General features: G+C 42.1%; 1 protein-coding gene across 5 annotated transcripts in view; it reads right to left on the bottom strand.

The window, feature by feature from the left end:
• ANKRD12 (ankyrin repeat domain 12) overlaps positions 1–18,209 on the bottom strand; it is a 68,581-nt gene extending 50,372 nt beyond the window's left edge. For 2 of the 5 annotated variants that reach the window (XM_074878359.1, XM_074878326.1), the window contains exons 1-2: positions 18,032–18,202; positions 16,863–16,911 (exon numbers count right to left, since the gene is read on the bottom strand). The gene's annotated coding sequence lies outside the window, so the exon portion shown is untranslated. Of the gene's footprint in view, positions 1–16,862; positions 16,912–18,031 lie in introns of all 5 variants that reach the window. The other 3 variants (XR_012630089.1, XM_074878323.1, XM_074878338.1) reach the window with 2 other exon arrangements.
• Between the last annotated feature and the right edge of the window lie 2,051 nt (positions 18,210–20,260).

Genomic DNA, 20,260 nt, shown 5'->3' on the forward strand with positions numbered 1-20,260 from the left:
GGTTTGGGTTTTTTTTGTTTTTTGGTTTTTTTTTTTTTTTACACGTTAACCACAAGCTTAAGAAAAACAGGAAGAACTTAATTAGAAACTGTCCCACATACAATAACCTGAATCTTGTCTCCACTACGATACAAGATACAATATTGTGAAATTCCTACTGTTCCACTCTTACCCAAGACAAAAGAAACATTAGTGTATCCCCTTCATTTATGTAGTGTCAATAGGATTTATGGAGAGTAATTGTTCATTTTTAATGGACAAAGCACACAGTTATTTGCCTTTTCTTTTTATTTGCTTTTCATAACAGTTGCAGGAATAAAAAAAAAAGGGGGGTTGGTACAATGGAGAGTACTCTAGAATGACTTTCCTGTAGTTACGAAAACATTTCTTAATCCTAAAAGAAGCAAGGAGTTAGTATCTTCAAAGACAACAACTACTGTGCTGATTACACCGTACACAGAGTATTACCTACCAGCAAATATCTCTGTTTTCATGGGTTTAAAAAGAAAACACAAGTCGGAAACCTGCTTTTTGCTCAGTTAGCTTATCAAACCCTCTCTTTAAGTTTCATTTGCAACAATTCCCATTGTATATATCATCATGATTACAACTACTTTAAAACAGATCAATATGTGAAAGTTTCTTTATTATTTTAATCAAAATATTTCTCATTGCATATGCTGCTGTTCTCTTTCCTTCCTTTTTTCTGCTACTTGACTCACTGAAACCACCTCCATTCCTAATTTGCTTCTCTTCCTTTCCTGGTTTGGTATGCCATTCCCTATACCCTTCTGGTACTGACAGTAAGGAGCCCACCTTCATGAGCTTAGTAAAATTTATTAGCTTAAGCTTAGCTCCATTCCTCTTACTTGCCTAACCAGAAAGGGCTAAGCCACATTAACTGAACAAGATTTCCTCCTTCACAAAAGGCCCAGCGTCCCTGCATGTCCTTTCAAGTCTTACTGAACAGAAATAGTTTATTTTTAAAAGTGGTAGACAAGAGGATGATGAAAACACTTTCAAAATAAATTTAAAGGTATTTTTAAATAGTACAGTTAGCACAAATAATACACAAGTAAATGAAAACAGAAAGCATAGGATGTACAATTTTTCTTCACCACATGATCAAAATCAAATGTGAATTCATTCAATTCTTGACCCCAAGCCAATTATGTTTTGAAGAGAAAACTGGTTTGGAAGTTCACTAAAACCAAATACCACATACCGGATTATTAAAGCAGAACCATGCCAACTATCACACTGACACATGGCAGTATTTCCATTAAGTGTTTATGTACCAGGTTGCCATTTCACAATCCCTGTGTGAAATACCTTTTAAACAGACATAAATGCTTCAAATATTTGAGGGAAAAAAACCTCGCTTTTCACAAAGGGCAGATTTTTTTATTTCTTAAGATATCATCATGGTCCAGAAGTGTAAACAAACTATTCAATCCATGATCACATAGTATACATTACAATAAAACTTTGACCTGAAGAGGTGATTTTACTGACATTTTATTTCCATTTGCCTGCAGTTCAGTACCATTTCAACTCATGTTCTGAACACAGTCAACAAAGATCTGCATTCAAAGTGAAAATGTAGAACATTAGCAGGTTCTTCCAGGGAAACCTAGATCTGTCTGCTTGGAGTTTCCTTCGGGCTGTTTCTTAATGCAATTACTGGTTTATTAGGCAGTCTTGATGGCATATTTCAAATCACCAGAACCCTAAATTAAAAGTTAAACTCTTTACACTCAAATTATTCTCCTCTGTCACAACAGGCAGTGCCATCACTTTTCATCTGACAAACAGGCACAGCTGTGCTTTTTCTCTAACAAACTGATCTATTTCATGCTTTTCAATAAAACATAGAATCTGCTTCCTACTAAAGAAGCTTCTCTGCATGTAAAAAAAAAAAATCAGATATTCTGATTTTGTTTGGATGTCTTTCTTGCACGTTTAACATCACTTATCAATGTCCTATTATGTGAAATACTCTTAAACTTTTCTCAATCATTTTTCACCAAAAAAAAAATTCTTTCTCCTCAAAGTAACAAAGGTAGGCATTTTGACAGATCTGCAGGCAGTGATATAAAAAGCTAGGATTATTTCATTAAAAACCCACCCCAAAAACCAAACATAAAAACCCCCACCAACCACCAGAATTTCAGATCTAACTAGCTACAGAAAATTAGGCATATAATAAATCTCTACTACCAACAAGTAACTGTAGGAATTTGTATAAGCTTACATCTAGCACTAATGAAAGGGCACACTTATGTAAAAAGAATTCATGCCATACTCCAACAGCGCCGCTGCCACTGTCGTTCAAACTCTTTTTGAGTTTTTTCTTACAGCCAAGTCTCCTGAGAAACTGAGGCCCACATGTCTGTGTTACATGCATATGTATGAGCCACCAATGACTTTCAAGCCTGTATATGGATTTTCTTTAAATCTGACAGCAGAGAAAAGTTTTCAAATACATGAAGCACTCACAGATTCTATAGAAAAAGGTGGCTGATGGGTAACAAAAATAAATAATAATAATGTCAGTGTTTTCCTCAAGGGAAAGTTTCAGTATAAACTTCATGCTGTATCTCCAACTCCACGAGACGGCCTTTATAAATCACTTCTTTTCCCCTAGTCACAGGGACAAGTTGCAGTTGAGACCTGCACGGTACCAGCATAAGACATAAATCTGTAAGAAATTAAGCATCACTATTTCTGGTGCTCAAAGAACTGCTTGATTCCTTTCTGATTTACAGCACATGCTTACCTTCCTATTCCTGCATGTCTTTCCCATAACACATACAGCAAAAAGTTACATTATGCTTAAGGAAGGCTTTCTTTGGTAGCCCTGTTGTACAGTTATCTTAAAGGTTAGTTGACTGCTATTATAGCAAATCAGTGGGTCACAAGACTGAACTTCTATGAGAATATTAGTAGTAGATAGGTTAATTTCCAAGACAGTGCATTTATCCTTGAGCTCTAGAATGTATTTGCATTTAAAAAGCAGGGGAACTAGCATAAGGCAATCTTCTAAACTACCTCTGTTCTTCTCTATTTCCCATACCTTATTTCATCTGCAGAGGAAAAAAAAAGTGAAGAAAAATATCCCTCTCTTCCAATAGGGAATTACTCCAGACTGGGAAACAGTGAATCAACTGTACAAAATTTCTGCTATAAATATTTGACAGGAGTGCTTCAGAATGTTTTGCTAAAATTAAACTTATGAAAATGACAGCTAAGGCTAGATTTACATTAGCAAGAAGTACAGAATTATCAAGAATGGATCTGTAGAGTAGAACAGCTGGTAACAAAAATTCAGATTTACACTAGGCACATTTGGCAGTTTTGCTCTGGACTAGTTCTAGCGCAGTCCATGTACTAAACACACACTAAAGGTTGGAGCACATTCAGCACATTCCTGAACACATCTCTCAGCCTGAAACAGAAGGAATCAAGCTCTGAAGCCACTGCATAGAGCAAACTAAACTACAGTGAGGAAATATAAGGATAGTCACTCTAAAGGTGTATTCCCAATTGAAACTAAGACACAGACATAGATTTCCTCTTAGCAATCTCCTCCCTCCCCAAGACTTTGCCTCTTCCAAGTGTATTTAGAAATGGCTGGTATGATCTAAATCTCAAAGCTATTAAGAGTCTATTACAGACAGGAAAAAAAAGTTGGTGGATGAATATAAGAGAGAGAGACATCTAAGAACAGCTGAACTGCGGGAAAGGCAGGCAAAAGCCAGCATTACATATTCTGTTCAGAGAAAGCCAGCTGGCCAACCCGTATGTACATACTGGCTAATTAAGAGGTATGTAGGTAGCTCCCGCCTAGCCACGCCAAATGTTATCTGTAGTCTGGTGGGAGTGTCAAAGGCAGCTGAGGTTAATGCACTGGGAGAAGGGGAATGGGTATAGTACAAAGGACCAACACCCACAGAAAATTGGGCTTTTTAAATACTGTAAGGAGCAGAGTTTAAGCAAAGAGATACTAACAAAAAGATGTTTATTTAACTAAGTTTAACACTCTTTGGGTTCTTTTTTTCTTATCAGGAAAGTGCGAATTACTTCAGTGTTTTATTTCACAATAAAAGCATCCTTCAGCAAACAACTCAGAGAAGTGACTTCTTCCCAAAAGAGAGGTTAACAAATTCCAGCATTACTAGTGCTAAATGAAACATTGTGATGGGAGATCTAGCAGCATTGTCGATTTATTTTTTTTTTCTTACAGAACTCAGTGCTTCTATACAGATAGTTACTCAACCATAACCTACAGCTACACAATGAAACAGCTCCTGGTCAGACCACAATACATGTGCTATCAGATCAGCATCTACCTTCTCACCTACAGTGTCCAGTAAAAAAAAAAAAAAAGGCTCGAGATGGAATGAGAAATTATTTGGGATATTTTGGTTAGAGGGCTGGGGACATGCTAAGAGGCACAAGAACAAGAATTTGGGACTGTGGGGAAAGAGGCCATTCAGGTACAATACACAGTAGAAGGGTAGTAAAGTCGAGTAGCACAGAGTTGGGCTTTTCTGGCTTGGAAATTTAACCACCACATGTATGAAAAGAACATCTATATTTTTACCTGGTATTTCCCACACACAAGTATGCTGTGAAGAGTAAAGCTTCAGATTAGTTAAATGAGAGGATGTAACTGTGATGAGAAAGCAACAGAAAGAAAAACTTGAGAGAACAGGAAGGGATTGTGCCTTGGGAGGAAAGCACAGGAGACTCCATGATCAACACACAGGAATTTTCTTCCCAGAACATGGAACACAAACCAAAATTCTTCAGTCCTGCCATTCCCGTGGCCCTGTAAAAAAGCACAAGTGTTCCATCTCCTTTTAGTTTTAATGAAGAATGACAAGCTTACTACTGCAGTCAGTTTTCCATTACCTCCTTGGACAGACATACGTGTAGAAACAAAGTCTTAATCACTGTTGACGTCTCATGAGAATGTCAAAGTGATGATAAAGGATGGGACACTGCCCACAGCATGCATTTAAAAATCTCATTAGAACATTATACAAAATACTGTTCTGAAACTTCAAAATTTCAGCGTGACTGCAGCCACAAAAATATTAGTCTTTGTACCAAGGTCTTCATTGCAGAGGACTATATAAACACAGCTATTCCATAATTATTGCAGCAGTTCATTTTATCTTTACAATAAGGACAATGAAAGGGCTATTAAAAGCTTCATTTGAGCAAAAATAGTTTTAGGTTTCTTGCGCAGAGTCCTATGAAAACAGTGTTACATGGATCCCAAAAAAAGATTTCCTCCCAGTCATTTAGCAACCCAGGCTTGCTACTGGAGGCCAGCATTCATGTTACTGCTAAGTAGGATTACCAAAGAACTTAACTCCCAGGGTGCTAAAGTCAAAGTTGTGTAGGTACAAGATATATGTACTAAAACGTTTTTTCCAAAAGCATTACACATATGCAGCTATAATGGACTAAACATACACTGCAGTACATCCCTACTGGCAAGCCCGCCTCCTGCTGCAGGCTAGAAGCATATTGTCTTTTACAAGCTTAAAGGAAAACACATTTTGCATAAGAAAAGATGAAATAAGAGGCTATTTGTGTATGCTATACTATTTAAGACTAAATTTTTACCAGCACCACTTCCTGTATGTGGTGTGCTCTAAAATACCATCAAATACAATGAACAGAACAATTTACCAGGCACTTTTTGCCCTGCACTCCATGGTGTCTCACTGTACGTGCAATTCAGTTCTCTAGCAGTAACCAGCAAACAAATTACTAAATACTACTGGCTTTAGGTAGCACACCAATTTAGTATGTTGGAGAGAACAGTGCCTGAATGATACATGCAGTGGTTTTTATAGATGAAAGGTGACAAGAACATTTTTATTTGGAAAATATTCACAAGCTCTTTTCACACATGATTGCAACAGTGCAGTCCATGCAGATTTCAGTGTCAAGAGTTATGATGAAAGAACTAAGCTCCAATACAGCCTCAAACTAACGGTGCCTAAGGCAACAGTCTGTTGCGGTATTAAGTGCAAATGCAGTACCCAGCATGGACATGAGTCACAAATTTGGCAGATTTTGCAGCATTTGATGATAAAATATGACAAACCACTTTTGGTCCAGAAGTGAGGAATTCTTTTTTATTACAATTTTCCTTTAAGATTTACACAACACTTGAGATGACTTTGTGGCTAGAACATGCAACACTGAGATCACTTCTGCTCCTTTCTTTGATATACCTATTGTGCAACCTCAGTGCCTTACCCCTCCCCCCTGCAGCTATTCTCCCTACCAGATTTTAGATACACTAAAAATCAAAGGAAACAAAACACCAGTCTAACATAAATACACCTTTCAGAAATATATGCTGTGAGACAACTTGGATACCTGTATTTCAGAGACTCCTCAGATCCTAGTTAATATATGGAATGGATTACTAGACTCACTGTCCTATCAGACAGTATTTCTACATTTTAATTTGAAATGTTTAGATACTTGAGATCCAAACATATAAGGATCGCACAAATCTTTCTGTAATAAGAACAATAAAATATTTGAACCCCATTTTATAAAAGTGTCTTTGAAGAGTGAAACAGGACTGGGCAGTGACTACTCATAATCTCCAGAACAGCTTTTAATACACTCTGAAGTACCTACTCATTGCATGCCAGACTACAGTACACAGAGCTAGGATGAAGTCCCTAAAAAACAGCTGACACTCAGGCAGCAAGAAAGATTTTCCAATACTTCAGCTGGAACTCACCACTACTTCCTACCAAAATAAAGAATGTATCTCATAGTCTAGGAATTTCTACTAGGAAGAGCAAAAAATGAGAGTACATACAACTCTCTCCTATGCAGAAAACAAACAAGACTCTTTGCAGGGGTTTTGCTGCACTTGCCTACATAGGACCTTGGGCTCCTACCCAGAGCACCTCCAAGAGCCTGAGTTTACCTGTGCTTGGTTTCAAGTGTCAGGTTCCACAGATTTCACAATACTCTTCAATTTATTTTCTGTGCTACTAGTAGCACCTTGACTTGTCAGCCTCTTTCAAACAAACACACTCTATCAAAGAGCATGACTGAATCTGTAGTTTTCTGACTGAGTTTTAGTAAGGCTTTTTTTTTTTTTTTTAAACTAAACACATGCTTACGAAAGAACACAAGAACTTCATTGCTCATTGAGTTAAAGAATAGTTGAGGTCAAGGGACACCTGGTTGTCATCTAAGTCCTTCAGTTATCTAGTCAGTCAGACGTTTTCAGCTGTACCTTACATAGACCAGGCTGAGTTTGTTTCTTGAGCATGAAAAATATGGCAAAAGAAACCATGGAAAATACAAATCTTCCTATTCTTGACTAACTGTAGGCACCTACAAATCATGCAGCGGTGTTTTACTGTGGAATAAGAAAAAAATGGCCCAAAATTTAATTTACAAAATCTTATTCACTGATCGAAAACACCACACCCCAATATGCCTTTGAGATTTGTTGCATGGATTGATTTGAATTTTAAAGGTAATACTGGTTTATAAATTATAGGGAGATCATGCTTCAGTAACAGCTGTATCCAAGCAAGGGATAGCTCCTCTCACATCACAGCTCATCATTAGAAATACACCTGCACTTCCTTCTGTAATGTTTTCTTGCAACTACACTTACAATAAATGTCAACCAAGTAAGGACTGAAACTCTTACTGGAGTAGTGGTGGACATCTCTCGCCTCACACACTTTTAATTAAAACTTCAAAATCTACCTGTTAAAATGAAACCAGGACATTGGCACTGATTTGCTTCTGAAAGTAAAAACAAAACAAGACAAAACAATCAGATTTTTAGGGTATCTTACAACTCTTGATTTTATTTGTACTTCCTTGGACATGATCAAGCAATATATTCATTTGCTGAAGATTCCTTTTAAGCTAGTTTAGTCCTTAATGCTTCTGCTTAGGTATCACTCAAGGCAAAAAGTAGACTTCAACTTTCTGTGATCGTTCTTACTACTGGCAAAGGAAAATTCCCATAGCAATTGAAGAAACTTGCTTCTGCTGCTGTGTGAACATTTTTTGACAACCTGGTGAAGTTCCAAGGAACCACTGACCAGAAACACACACAGCAAGTGGCTTCACTTGCTTCCAGAGAATCTGTTTGTCACTCATACCAAGATTCCCTGCTATTTCAGCTTGCCTTGATTTCTATGTTCTTAATGAGAAGGAAATGTCTATAACACCTTTTTTTTTTTTATAAAATTTTGAAAATCATCATAAATAAAAAAAAAAGAGTACTTATTCTGGACAACACCACAGAACTTACTATCTATAAATCAAAATTGGAAATTAATAAGGGTTAGGCTCCTGCTCCCCCTCCCTTCACAGACATTAATTTATTTTCACAATATTGCTGGAAGATGAGAATGCATTACTTCCTTCATTTTGCAGATGGCAACTTCAGTTCACAGAAATAATGAAGTCAGGAGTTTGACCTATTTGCCACACCCATAACACATTACAGACTTTAGTTTTCACATTATTTCACATTAGATAGTACTTTGCTAGACCACAGATATTAGTGACTCCAGTTTCAACTTCTGCAAGCAACTCCTCTTCCCTACCACTGCTGAAGGAAACAGGTAAAACAGACTCAAAGCAGTTATCCACAAGTGTGGATACTAAGTATCATACACAAATTCCAGAACCAGCTGAAAATTGGTAATTTTCAGGGTCAGTACTTCAACAATGAGACCCTCTTTTCTCTTCCTGCAGCCTCTTCCTAAATTAGAGAACTTATGTGAACTTCTGCAATAGGACTACTCTTGGAGCAGTGTCCTGGCCTGCACAATTGCGATTTATCGCCAGAGATCCATCCAGTTCATTATTTAAAGTGTTGTCCCACCCAAAAAACCATCAACTCGTGATCCCATTCTGCTACCCGAAGAAAGGCAAATGAGCAGTGCTACTCTAATATACAGCAGACAGCATTTCTGACACAGCAGAACATAAAGGTTAGTGACACTGTAGTATACAGCAAGAAGGCGTGCAAATACGGACAAGAAGCACTCATTTCACTTCTTTTGTAACACACTCCCATTTCCTTCCTTTACTTTCTCTAAAGCTTCCAGTCTCAAATAGATTCTGAGATCCTTCCACCGCAAATGTCATTCCACACATCAAGATTATGAAAAAATTAAAGCAGTTTTTGGTATCAGACTTCTAAACTCGTATGGAATTAATCACTGTTTATGTCTTGCCGAGGCACTGAAAAAAATCATAAAAACTACCATTTTGACAAAATATCCTTGTAGATGGTTTGCTAAACCATCCAGTCTTGCTTGGCAGGTAAGAGATACAAATTACTAACACAACATGACAGAAGAAAAGAAACAAAAGGATCCCAGCTATCTATATATGACCTTTCATGTTCTTCCATATAGATAACTGAGCACTTTACCACCTCACCATAGTATACTAAAGTCCAAGTATCCAAAAAGGTGTCATTTTCAAAGGACAGGACACTCAAAGAATCCATTAGATTCATGGACCCAAAACCAGGGGAACCTGTCTGCATCAAGAGACCGCCTCCAAAAACCCCATAAGGTGCTGAGAAAAGGTATGAAACAAAAAAAGTAGGGAGGGGATGAATTCTTTCCCAGTTGACTCTTGAACATCTCCTAGGACACTGAACTCCTTCCCGACTTTAAAAAAAAAAAAAAATAAAAAATGCTGCTATGGGAATTAATTTGATTACGTAATGTTGTTTAGGGTGAAAAACAATGGTGACAAACATGGCCTAAACTGATAGTGTGGCACAACCCTGAAAACAGGTGACTGGGAAAGATGGAGCTTTGCAACAGGGATCCCAAAAGATTTATATAAACAGACAGCTAAAACAGGGAAGCATTGAATGAGAAGGTCCCTGAAGGAACAAAAAATAAGATCAAATACTACAATTTCTTCACTTTTACTTTTGAACAGAATTAGGATTTCAGATTTGTGAAACTATGTTAGTTGCTTACCAGAAGAAATACACAGGGCCAAAGAACTGTCTTTACAATAGGTACTCTCTTGATTTACACCTCAGAGATATTTCTATTCATTATAAACTTTCAGAACAGAAGTCCTACCAGTTTAAGATTACAGAATTAATCCATTATTTCAGAGAAGTCTTTGAAGGGCTGTGGGCTTGCTTAATAGTGAAGCACGTGGATTGCATACATATTACAAATGAACTTGCAAAACTATAGCCTTAAGTAACTAATAATTTTCACAACATGATTGGAAAAATGCTAGTTTTTCTAGAAAAACATAAAAGAGTGGGACATTTGATATCACAATGGCATCCCAGATTGTACAAAAATGGCAGAACCTTTATCAATAAGCCAGCATTATCTTGCAAAAAAGGCAGGTCATTCTATCACCACTATTTTCTCATATATTTTCCTCTTAAAACTCAAGAAAAGTGCTACATTCATAGCATTTAAACTAGTATTTTATGACAAAGCTAATTTTAAGTTAAACATCTTAAATTACCAAAGCTGAAAGTCTGTGGAACTTGCATAACATAGACCAGGCGACATTTTTATCAGGGAATGGTTAGGAATTATTTAAAAGCAGAAAACCCTCCCTGATTCTGAGAGACTTGTGCTGAAGCTTCTTTTTATGTGTATAGGTACAGATTCCCTGCCCCAAAATTGGGGGGGTGGACAAGATGTAAGAAATGAAGGTTTAAGAATAGGGCATTAGCGACAAACCTGAACAAACAAGAAAAAAAGCACTGCCTCTCCCCAAACTGGTGATAAACCTGCCTCCCACAAGTCAGACTCTGACTGCCATTTCAGTGTGGCAGGAATAGCTCCCACACAGTGACAAGGGGCATCGTTACCACTGAACCACACATACTATGCCTACAGCATTCCTCCACGTGGGCCAGTAAGGAACTGCAATTGGTGCCAGAATTCAAGATGAAGCTGAAGGATGTGTTAGTATTGTCTTATTCTCAAGTGCACTTCTCTACTCTCAGATTAACCCTGTGTCTTTTCATGGAAGACATTACCATTATTGTTTTTACATATGGCTGGCTGTTCAAGGAAGCAAAGAAACAAACAGAATGATGATGGTACACATACAACTCCTTGAATCAATTGTTTTTCTCCTTGAAAGGAATTCTGAAAGATCAAAAAGTTTCTTTTCAGATGTTATCAGTATTCAAATGATAATTTCTGAAGAAATGCTCTTATTAATATTTATGCTTTAGCTACTTTTCCTATTTCTCCTTCGGCAGTTGAAAATAAGGTCGTTTCAGTTTCTCACTCACAAGCTTACTCTGCGTTGCAGGCACTGGAAGAGACTTTCTTCAAGCAAGTTCTAGTACAAACCATGTAAAGATGACATACATGTATTTGTCTTTTCTTTCTTAAAAAAAATCAGAAACTGCATTTTTAGTAAGCAAAATGAAGTGCAAAGACGTCTTATTTATGCAACCAGCTAATTAGTCATTTCAATTTAAAAACACCAAAAACTTCATGAAGAATCTCTATAGCAGAACTTAGTAGAATGTGCCACAGCTTTACAAGACTACCACACACAGGCAGTACAAGAAGAATACATCCTTTGACTATTAAAAATTAAATTAGTCAGGAAAAACACATTATCTACATCATTTGGAAAAAACTTCTATTCCACTTTTGAAAGAAGAAAAGTTTCACAGTTTTACAATTTATCAAGCCTTCCGCAACAGATTCAGCAAGGAATCCCAATAGACTAAAAAAATTAAGTTCACTTAACAAAATTTTACTCACACTACTGGAGTGAATTCCAGATTCAACTGACTGTGACTATAAGCAATCTGCTCTAAGAGCTGACCCTGCTCTGAGCAGGGGGTGGACTAGATGACCTCCAAAGTTGCCTTCTGATCTCAAGTAGTCTATGATTCTGTTCCATGAATTAGAAAGGCAGATGTTCTTTACCTCAGTGGCAGCATGTCTACTGGCAGTTCTCTCCTCCTGCTGGTATGTTCAGCATATGAAAAGGTTTAAGTCTTCTATATTCTACAGCAGCTTATGCTATGAAGTCAGGACAGCATTTATTCCAACAAAGTTACACAGGTGGCTAGAAGAACCTGCGTAACTTGTGAGTACTGATGTCATACTCAAGTTAAAGTATATCATTAAGACAGCTGCATAGAATACAAATGTCATATTCCTATTGACAGACATACCTAGCTGTCAAAATAAACATTTACATGGAAAAACAAACTCACCTCTTTACTCTGAGAATCAGGCATACACAAGCTTCCAGAGTGCCTGAAGGGATCTCCCTTTATTCTGAATAGCCTCTCAAAACAAAGGAGATTCTTGATCCTATAAAGAGGAAGCCTATTCGGGGCGGGGGGGTGGGGGTGGAGAGGGGGGTGTGTATGGAAGAGTCATGCTTGCCCAAGAACTCTGGCTCTTAGGAGCCAAAGACACTTATTGCAAGATCCATTAGTCCTTCCTTTTAATCTACAAGTCTAAAAACTTGTGTGCTCACAGGTGCTTCCTCTTGAGTCTTTTTTAGGATGAGCTACATGTTCAAAGGAAGCACCTGCGCAGATGTTTAGCATAATATGATACTCCCTTTAAGCTAAATGGAGAAGTGGAGTTGTAAACTTCAATTTTGATCTATTGGTTATTCCTTAAAGATGTAGCTAAGTAGATCTTTGTCAACTAAGACAGACTATTCCAGTAGCACTGTGCCTACTAAAGAAACACTTAAAGCCCTTCTATCAGTACTTTGCCAAGCTTAAAATGAGCAAGCCTATTGCCAGTTAAGTTTAAATTCCTTCTACAGAAATCTACATTCCCTCTGGAAACCTTCACAGAATTATCTAGGTTGGAAAAGACCTTGAAGATCACCTAGTGTAACCATTAACCTCACACTGACAGTTCCCAACTACACCATATCCCTAAGTGCTATGTGAATCCAACTCTTAAACACCTCCAGGGATGGGGACTCAACCACCTCCCTGGGCAGCCCATTCCAACGCCTAACAACCCGTTCTGTAAAGAAATGCTTCCTAATATCTAGTCTAAACCTTCTAAAGATCTGCAAGACAAGAGACTTCTACTCTATACTTTATCACTAGAACCTCATCAATTTCTATTTAAAACTTCATAAGCTAATGATAGTTTGCCAACCTAAACCCAAGAAAACCCACAACTTATCCGCAGCACTGCCAGAAGGAACATAACCTAAAAACATGAGGTGGCCCTCCACGGGCTAAAAGCAGATGAACTGCCAACACCTACTCACAGTCCTTCAGCTTTAGCAGGATTCAGCAGGGGTATAAGAGTGTGCTTGAATGCTACCTTTCCTGAACAAGACCTAAAGGAGCAGATGCAGGGAAAAAAAACCTAGCTTCTTACTTACAGGTCCCCAGCTGGATAACAGAGGTTTTTATCCTGGCTAAATTGTGAAGAGATGCAAAATATTCAACAGTCTTTATTGCCACCTCTTGGCCATCAACACATATCACAAAAGAACAACATCACATGCTGTTTTTTTTCAGAAGTAATTTTTCTTTGGGGGGAAAGACACGGTGAGGGAACAGATGGAATGGAAACAGATAACAGAGAATAACGAGAATACTGTTTGAATACAACTATTTAGAGCTGTAAAACTACAGTGAGTACTGCAATTAACCTTCATTAATGTTTTACGGTGTCATCTGGACAATCAAAAGGACTGGAAAGCAAAGAATCAGTTATTTTCAAGACAAAAGACAGTATTTTTTATTTCTTTAAAAAAGGTAATCCAGTTGTCAAGATACCTGTCCCTTCTTGAAGTCAGAAGGCAAATGGATTAGCATTACCCACACTAGAAAGAGAGTATCACTAAATGAACTTTCCATTTTCCCCTTTATCATTGAAGTAGTAGTAAGAACCCAGATTAGTAGGTTGCTGAACAGTGGAGAGAACTACAGAAAGTTGATTTCTCTCAGATAGCATTCTTTGTTGCACACAATCTTGAAGCAAACATAAACAAGAGGAAAGTATTTTCACAAACTGGCTAAGGCAGCTATCTATCAGAGCTTGAAAGGCTTGGAAAGCCAGACACCTATTAAGTAGGACTAATACAAAAGGCTTTTAAAGAGAAGGAAACCATAGGAAATGTCTTTACATAAGTTCATTTCTGCTGTCATCAAGCAATACAACTTTCTAAGATTTCTACAACAATACTCTTGAAAATACAGTGTTATTTGGTTTCTGCTGCATTTAATACATTCTGAAGCTCAGAGAGGGGAAAAAAGCGTTTTCTACCTCTGATGTTTTCCAGCCTCATGAGTGCAAGACCTAGGACAGGAAGAAAGTTGTTCCAATACTCTCCATCTCCACCAGGCTACTGGCAAGTAGAAAGCACATGACAGCAGCAGGGAAGAAAATATCTCAAGGTTTCCTCCTTATCTTGCATTTTCACTTTTGCTTCTGCCTCTAACATAGCTCATAATTCTGTCTGTAACATTGCTAATGGCTTTTCTTAGCATTAACCAGTGTGAAACCAATCCTCTTGTGACATTATCACTACCTAGAGCACTCCAAGTAGCAGCCATGAAACTGAGGAGAGTTTATTCATTTGTTGCTTGCTAAAGATAAAAGCAGTTGCAGCAGATACAAGGACACTTCGCCAGATCCAGGGAGATAACCCAAAATAAGCCAAGGCAAAGCCATACTCTCGAGGGCTTCAAGTCTCTCTTTAAATGAATATTTAGGTTTTATGCAAGGTGGCAATAAAGGTTCTCAACTGCATAGTTAAAATAAAGAGTATGGCTCCATAAGCTTATGGAGAAACTTTCTAAGACTTCTCTAGGTTCTTGAATAATAATGAACTGGTAAGAAAAAAACCTAAATATGTTAGCAGGGCTCTGACTTCTGTTATTCTGTTAATAAAACTATTCAGTGTCATAACACAAAATGCAAGACAGAGTTTGTGCTAATATTTATTTCATACCATCTGTCACTAGAGTCTAAGTAGAGTCTAATGATGTAGTTAAAAAAATATAGACTGATTTGGAGACTAAATGACCAATCAACATTTATACTACTCCATGTGCAATAGAACATGGAAAAAAAGAAACATTCATGCCTAGACCCCATAAGATAAGATCCAAAAACCGTCAAAAGTAAGTGGTTCTGAGTGTGTATATTAAGTGTGGTAGCAGGTTAATCATTACATTGATCAATCATTTTTTCCAGTTCTGAAAAGGACCAACTGCGCTAATCTTCCAGACAATTACATCAGCCTAAAATCGTCTAAACACAGTCAATGAGTTCAACGAATAGAATTTGTTTTCATATAGCCATATGACCAATATTGAGGAAGAAGTTCTATCTCAGCCATTCCTAGGTGCCTGTATTTCCGCTAAAAGGACTTTTCCATCTACTTAAGTCAGAACTGCAACAGTTTATGGATTTTATAGCAATTTAAACAGACACCTAATAGTGCAAAGAAGCTGCTGTTTACGATTCTGATTGATGACCTCTAATTTAATAAACACAAGTATTAAATTTTCGATAAATGCTTTTAACCCTACAGTAAGTGGTATCATTAGTAGTACCCCCTGCAACTAATGCCAAACAAACATTGAAGCTTCATACAAGCACTCATTCAGCCTGCTTATTAAAAGACCTTTTCCTCAAAGAAGTTACCTATTGTGCAAGACTGCTGGAAGAAACCATACATGAACTTAAGTTTGTCGCACAGAGCTTGCTTTCTTACACAACATCTGTCCTAACCTTTGCTGTCTGTAGTATTCAGGGTTCACAAATAATTTTGAATAATCCTCTGGGTGGGAGAAGAGCACACAAAAGAGATGGCAATGGGAAGGCAGGAATCCTTGTATCTGAAATATTGAGCTGTCATCTTTGTGAAAGAACCAAAGGCTCTCTGATCAACTGTCTGCACTCAGTGATTACTAGAGAAAAGCCAGGAAATCAGAAAAGGGACTTACATACCACACACCAAAAACCTAAAAACTGACAACACCACAAGAATGCCACCATAGTCCTCTGGGTGCCAAGAAAAACACTGGCACTCCGCAGAAGTACTGGGGGGGGGGGGGGGGGAGAAGACACAGATAGTCAGTGGGTTTACCATTACCTTCCCAATGAACTATTCTGCTACACCTCAAAATCCTGCAATTTTATTTGAACAGACAGTTTCTCAAGCTTGCACAGAAACCTTTTGAATTCATACAGGGTGAGATTAAGGTCCCCAGCTGATCAGGTCAGAGGGTTAGCTGAGAGTCTGAGTCTCCATCTAAAGAATGAAGAAAAGCGAGTGACACCCAACATCTGCACAAGCTTCAAATACAGGTGAAATGCCCTGACATCTCACATCATTTTGAAGATCTATTACTCTGGGGTTCTGTCACCCACAGAACCACAGCAGACAATTACAGTGGAAGAAGGAAAGAAAGCACAGGATGCTTAGCTCTTTGCAGCTGCACAGCACCTGTGGGTAGCTCACCATGTCCCCACCTAGAGTAACTAAGATGTGAGGACAACCAAGATGCCATCAACTTGCATACTGAAAAACACACAAACCCTTGCTGCTTCAAAAACTAGAGAGTAGAAGTGCCCCCCACCTCCAAATCATGATCTGTCAATAACAGTGAATTATTTTAATAGAAGTTAATGATTTCTTATAGACATGATGATCTCACCCTTTCCTAGTGTTCCAAGATTAAACAGTTTTTTCCTGGAACATAAGTACATTTGGACTGTTCCACATCGGTCTGATAGCTTTTTGTTCCTACAAGCATCACAACTCACTCACTTGTCTTCATTAAAGAGCTGCTTTATCCCATAAACTACCTTGTAATTCAGAAGTATAAAATTCAGATTTTCCTCCACATCACATGGCCTGCAGAAGAAAGGCACAGAACGCAGTGACAGTGTCCAGGCAATTTCCACATGACCTCTAGCTGATAATACTGATATTAAGCTACCCGTTTTATTTGGAAGTTTTTATTAAAAAAAAAGAATACTTCTATTTCTTATCATCTTAACAGCGCTTAGGAAAAAAGAAAACATCGGTATTGGTATCTAGAGCGTCAGGCTAGAACTAGCATGAAGAACTGTGCAACTGTGCCTGGCATTCTCTCATTTCTTGTCCTTCCTTTGTTGCCTGGTGTCACCTGTGCCGTGCGAGTTGCTGTGCTCCACCTCAGCAGCGGCGGCGGCGGCCGCCTTGTACTGGCACACCAAGCAGCTGAGCGCATTATTCTGCAAAACAGCCGGGCACCCTTCAGCATTTAACGGGAGACGCCAGAACCGCCTGACCCGCTCGCCCCGCGCCTGATGAGGCGAGGGCGGGCACCTCGGCGGGGCGGCACGGCCGGAATCGGCGGCACAACTCCCGGGGCTGCAGGGAGCTGCCGAAATTCCCGAAACGGAGGCGGGGCGGCGGGGCGTGTGTGTGATATGAGTGTGTGTGTGCGAGCGTGTGTGTGTGTACACCGCCATGCCGCGCTCCGCACCCGCGCCCCGGCCCCCCGGGCACCCCCCGCCGCCTCCCTCCCTACAGTTCCAGCCCTGCTTCCCGCGGGAACCGCCGCCGCCCCCCCGCCCCTGCCGCCCGCGGGCCCCCCGCCGGACGGCGGGGCAGGGGCTGGGCTCGGCGGGCGAGAGGCGCGGCCGCCAGACGGTGACAGCGGCGGCGGCGGCCATGGCTCCCGCCGCGGCGCTGACAGGCTGACAGCGGAGCGCCACTGCCCGCCACCGTCGTGCCCCCGCGCCGGGCAGCGCGGGGACAGGCCCCACCGCCCCGCCGGGCTGGGCGGGGGACGCGCGGCGCCCGCTGCCCGGGAGGGCAGGGCAGCGGTTACACCCCCTGAGGCGCGCAGCGGGTGAGGGCTCCCCGGACGCCCCGCTGTTCAGAGACGGGGCGGGGGGAGGGCGGCACCCCGACCGCGGCGGCGGGTGGGACCGGGGGTCCCCGCCGCGCACCGGGAAGGGGTGGGGAGGTGCGCTCCGGTCCTTACCTTCTCCCGGGAGCCGGCGGCGGGACGCGTCCTCCTCCTCCTCCTGCCGCTTCCCCCTTCCTCTCTCCGTGGCGGCGCGGCCGCGAGGATCCGACAGGGGAGCGGGTGCCGCCCGCCGCCACCGGCGGTGCCCAGGGGCTCGGCTCAGCCGCGGCGGCTGGGGCTGTCGGGTTTGAAAACACCCCTCCCCCCGCCCGCTCTCCCTCCCTCTCCCCCTGCGCCGCCGCTGCCGCTCCCCTCCCCCTGCCGCCACCCCCCTTCCCCAACGCCGCTGCTGGAGCTGAGCTCGGCGGCGCTCCCATTGGCCGCGCCCCGCCCACGTGACCCGCACACAGGGCACAGGACGCGGGCGGGCGGGCACCGCCGCGAACGTTACAGCGCCCGGCGGCAGGGGGGGGGCGGCGGCACCGGCAGCGCACCGCTCACTGCCCGTCCCCGAGCAGACGGGCCCCTCGCTGCTGCGCGGGCGGCGGGGCGCCCCATCGTCCCGCCCCGCCCCGCGCATGCAGGCGGCCGGGGGTAACGGGCTCGCAGGGTGCCCGGGGCGTGAGGGGAGAGGGCGGCGACGGGAGGGCGCGAGCACTGCGCAGGCGCCGGGGCGGCCGCGCTCTCCTCGGCCGCGGCCGCTGGAACTTTCTGGAAATGGCGGCGGCCCGGCTACGCCGCACCGGATCACGGGGCGAGGGGACGAGAGCCTTCTAGTCCCCGCGGGCGGGAGCCGACCTAGAGCCACCAGCGATGCGCGACCCCCCCACTCCCCTCGCCCCACGCCGGTGCTGCCGCTGCGGCCGCTCCCTCCCCAGGGAGGGGTTTTCCGGCGGCGATGGCGCAGTGAGTTTTAACAACCGGCGCCGTGCGCGTGCGCGGTGGGCCCGGCCCGGTGGCGGCGGCGCATCCAAATGAGGTGGGTGCGGCGGAGAACGGGCCGAGGGGGGGCCGCGGCCTTCGCCGGGTAGGAGCCGCCCAGTTGCCTGGTGTACGCGCTCGCCCAGGGGCCGAGAGGAGCGGTGCGTACCGGCAGGCTGCCGTTAAAGGGCCCGCAGCTTTTGGGAGAAGCCCCTGGACGCAGGTGCGTGTGGCGCGGTGCCGGAGAGCCCCCGGGGAGCGGGGGAAGCCCGTTCGCCTTGAGGGCACCTGCGTAGAGAGGCTGTGGGAGGATGACTCCGGTAGCTTGGTCGGTGCTTCCTCCCGCGCCTCGCTTCGTCCGGAGGCAGAGTCCCCGCCCGCACCCCCCTCCCGGCGCGTCGCATCCCAGAGGGTGCGGGTGAGGAGCGCAGCCTGCCGTTTGACGCTTGGGCCTCCTTCCAGGTTTCAAAACAAAAAAAACCCCGGTATTTTTGGGTGTCTTGCTTGCCAGATGTCATGTAAATGAATCAAAAGAGATTACAGAAGTAGACTGATGTTAGTCCTAATTGCAGCCTTAAAAGCGGGTCATTCATCTGCGCTTGTGAAAGGTTTTGCATCTGCTTATTAAAACAGTATTATGTGGTAAGACTTAAAGAATCTATGTGGTTCTGTACTCATGCGTTCTCGAATAATACTCTCCAGATTGTTTCTGGAACATGCTAAGGATAGGTGGGCTGTCAGGCATAGTATTTTGAGAAGACAACTGAACAAAGCCCTTCCATTGGATGTAGTCTTAATTGCCATGCTCAGCCTGCTACTGGATTACTTTCATCTGTTGCTGTGTAGAAAGCAAGAATTCCTTAATATTTACTGTGCAAGTCAGAAAGGTGAATTTTTCAGAAATAGAAGATTACTTTGATTAAGGCCATCTAATTGTGTGGACTTCCCCTATATTCTGATCTCCACCCATCGTGTTCCAGCATGGGTAGAGAATGACATCGCGAATACTCCCATGCTGCACAACAGCTTAATGTTCAGGCAAACTTCTCTCACTTGCTTTCAAAATTTTACCATATAAATGCTGGTACAGCTCATTTGTGTTGTAAAGCAACTCCTTCAGTTTTATGTGATTCTGTTGGTGTAGGGCGAGTGCTGTCAGCTGACCAGGAGCAGGTATGCCAGCACCTGTGACCACCTACCAAGGGAGGTGCAGTCACTTCGTATTCTTTCATGTCAGGTTGATTAGAGCCCATCACTCAAGGTGGCAAGAGTAGGCAGGCTACAGACTGCCAGCATAAGTGGAGAAGGAACTATTTCCCAAGGCAGAATATTTCTTTTATTCTCACAGTACTACATAGGGATGATATTAGAACATGACAGGCT

This window comes from Strix uralensis, chromosome 1 (genome assembly GCF_047716275.1).
Source record: "Strix uralensis isolate ZFMK-TIS-50842 chromosome 1, bStrUra1, whole genome shotgun sequence".
NCBI classification, from domain to species: Eukaryota; Metazoa; Chordata; class Aves; order Strigiformes; family Strigidae; genus Strix; species Strix uralensis.